The following is a 3,855-nucleotide window of genomic DNA, read 5'->3' on the forward strand; positions in this document are numbered from 1 at the left end:
GGCCAGAATTGCTTTCTCCTTTCTAAGCCTGCCTTTTATTTCTTAGTCTTCAAAATTCAGGTGGAAAGCTCAAATACTATCCTAGCATCCTAAAACTTCAGAACCTCTTGAAAAACATGTTAAAATTCCTGGAACTTGTCCAGAGATATTCTGATTCATGAGGCATGGGAATAAGTCCAACATTTGAATTTTAAATCAGCATGTGAGGTGATTGGAATTCAGGGAGCCAAAAGAATTAATTTCATGAAATAGAGCCCCAGGAACACAGTTTGGTCCTTTGGCTTCAAGGGACCTCACTACCTTCTACTACAGGTGCCTACATCTGGCCTTTGTGCCTGACCCTGACACCTGCTGTCACTGATGCAACCCCTTCTGAAGCTTTCTTCTGTGTCTCCTGTCACTCCTTCTCCACCTATGATTCTCTTAATTTCTTCTTTTCCCCACCTGCTAGCCTCCATACTTTTATGAGTTATTTTCTGCCCCTCACCTCAACACCCTCCACAGATAACCTTACTTACCCCCTAGGCCTTAACCAGCAGGCTCCCAAATCCATATCTATAATCCAGATCTCAGCCACAAGTTGCAGACCCACATATGCAATCGTACTTGACCCCTCCCCACCTGCCCTCTTATGTATGCACCTGTCCTCCCTGTCTCTGTGATCCTTGTGATAATGTTGTTATGCACAATGCAGCCACAATCCTAGGAGCCAGTTTCATGTCTCTTTCAGTTGTTTGTCTTCAGGTCTGCTTCCATTTATTTAAAGATCATTGACTCAGTACCATAAAGTTCCTGGCAAGGGACCAGTTCTGGGGATACATGGTAAATGGTGAACAGAAAAAGAAGATGTGGCCCTGAGTGCATAGAGGTATGAGCCACATGTGACTGTATGGGTATCTTCCCAATGTTAGTCTTCTTCTTTGTTTCTTGTTGGGGGTGAAACCACACCTTCCAGTTTGCTTGGGGCATTCCTGATTTATTTCTTCTGTCCAAATGGCTCTCTGGCTACCATGTTTTATTTTCTGAAATGTCCTGTGTTGAACAACAAAATTATATGCCTAATTATTATACCTGTTTTAAGGTGTTATTAGACCTGTTTGCAATCTTTTACTTGGTGTAGCATCATCAGTGCACTGGTTTATTGTCACAGTTTCCTAAAAGATCTCTCCGTCATCAGTTTGGTTTCATTTCCATGTGTCTTCCAGTCTACTTCAAGAATCATCTTGCTACACCATAAACAGACCAAATTATTCTCATGAAGATAATAATTATCAAGTGTTCCTCACTGTCTAGCAAGTAAGTCCAAAATTCTGAGCAAGACATAAAGGGTTACATATAATTGGTTTGAGTCCTGTCCACTTTTCTGAGCTATCTCCAGTGTATCCCAGGAAAGACCTTTATTTCCCAGTTGCTTGTCCCTGCACATGTGTGACCAGCACTACCTGCTTTTCTGTACCTTGCTGTTCCCTTTACCTGAAAGTCATGTTTCCCTTCCCAGTCTGATGGGACCTTCTCCTCCAGCCCGCCCTGAAATTCCAGGCTGGAATCACAACCTATTGCAGGCAGCTCAGGAAGATATTATGTGTCTGCCTGCAATTTAATTTTTTCCCCCAAATCCACATCTTGCCTGTTTTTCACTGCCATCCAGGATCATAGAGCATGAATGTGCTAAAGTTTATTTAATTATCTCCCTCTTAAAGAGCATTTAAATGGTTTCTAATTAGTCATTACTGCATATTGTGTCACTGGAATTGTCCTAGCACATGTGTATTGTGTTCCTGTGTAAAAGTTACTTTGGGATCTCCCACCTTACAATATGCATCTGCCAGGTAAGACTTCTGGATGGGGACAGTGCCTGTGTTCCCAATGTGAGCAAATGTGAACCTCAAAGAGTCAATCTTTCAAGATGGAGTCTGAGTGACTGCCTAGGCTTAATTAATTATCCAATTAAAGACTTTTTTGAGTTGCAATCTCACTCTGTCACCCAGACTGGAGTACAGTGCCATGCTCAAAGCCACCACAGACTCAATCTGCTGGGCTCAGGTGATCAATTTAAAACAGAGCCAACTTAATATTAAAAAGTATAAAAGCAACAGGTGCTGGTGAGACTTCAGAGAAAAGAGAATGCATCTACACTGTTTGAGGGAATTAAGCTGGTTCAACATTTGTGGAAAGCAGTGTAGTGTTTTCTCAAAGCACTAAAAATGGAGTGACAGCAAGTTCACTTCCAGAGAAACATAAATCATTCTACCAAAAAGACATCTGCACACACATGTTCACTGCAGCACTACTCACAATAGAAAAAACATGGAACCAACCCAGATGCTCATCAAAAGTGGTCTGGATGAAGAAAATCTGGTCCATGTACACAGTGGAATACTACGCAGCCATAAAGAAGAACAAAATCATGTCCTTTGCAGAAACATGAATGAAACTGGAGACCATCATTCTAGCAAGTAAGTCTAGAAATGAATCTCATACCTCTTTCAGTTTTTGGTCTTCAATTCTGTCCTGTTACTGAAAGATTATTTACTGAGTGCTAAAATGTTCCACATTTTCTTGCTCATAAGCTCGTCCTAAACATTGGACACATGAACACAAACAACACCAGGCACTGCTAAAGGAGAGAACACAAACAACACCAGGCACTGCTAAAGGAGAGAGGGATTGTGGGTACCAATCGGTGTTGGGTACCATGTCTATTACTAGGGGGAGAGAAGGCTTGCTTGAAGTCCAAACCATACCTGCATGCAACTTAATTACATGGTAATCCTCATATGTACCCCACATTTTAAAAATAAAATAAAGCCGGGCTTGGTGGCTCAGACTGTAATCCCGCACTTTAGGAGGCTGAGGTGAGTGAATTGCCTGAGCCTGCGGGTTTGAGACCCATCTGGGCAACTTGGCAAAACCTCATATCTACAATAAATCAAAAAATTAGCCAGGTGTGGTAGCTCTCACCTGTCATTCCAACTACTTGGAAAGCTGAGGCAGAAAGATTTCCGGAGCCCAGCAGGTCGAGGTTGTGGTGGCCGGGAGTGGCCACTGCACTCCAGTCTGGGTGACAGAGTGAGACTCCAACTCAAAAAATAAAATAAAATAAAATAAAATTTCAATATTAAACATAACCCAAAAGCCATTTGCTGATTAGGGTTTGAAAATACTCAAGTTCCCCCAAAATGCACTTTTTTGTCTGTGGACTTAGAAACCAACCAATGAGAGCTCACCTGGACATACCAATCAAAGATCTCCTGGACAAACCAATCAGAGCTCACTTGAACCAACCAACCAGAGCTCACCTGAACCAACCAATTAGAGCTGGTTCACCTGAACCACCAATCAGAGCTCACTTGCCTTGGCAATGAGGACCTCAGCTGTATCACAAGGCAGAAGGAATTGTAGCAACTCTTAAAAACTGAAACAAAGAAACCAGAAAGTCGAAGCACAATGCAGATTGTGCCATTTCTATGTTAGACAATGATTCCAGCAAACATCTGTGAAGAATTTAAAAGTTTAAATTAGACTTTAAAAACACAGTCCTTTGAAATACATTTTTTTAAACTAGCTTTTCTAAAATAATATGCTGGTCACTGCCTCGCCCTAAAAAGTGACTTGCTTGGCCTTTCTGTGGACACAAAGTCAGTAATCACTTGCTGAGCGGTAGGCAGCATGTGCTGAAGTCAGGGACGCACAGACACAGGAACCCCGATTACCCTGAGACCCTCTGCACGACAGGTCCTGGGATCCCCCACCTTACAACATGCCCAAAACCCTGGGCTTGGTACCTGCTCTGGGTTCTCCAAGCAGAGCAGCCTGTGGGTGGGCTCTGCTCTCATTCCCTCCCTGCTAAGCATA

This window comes from Carlito syrichta, unplaced genomic scaffold (genome assembly GCF_000164805.1).
Source record: "Carlito syrichta isolate Samal-C Ts95f unplaced genomic scaffold, Tarsius_syrichta-2.0.1 Scaffold314723, whole genome shotgun sequence".
Lineage (NCBI taxonomy): Eukaryota > Metazoa > Chordata > Mammalia > Primates > Tarsiidae > Carlito > Carlito syrichta.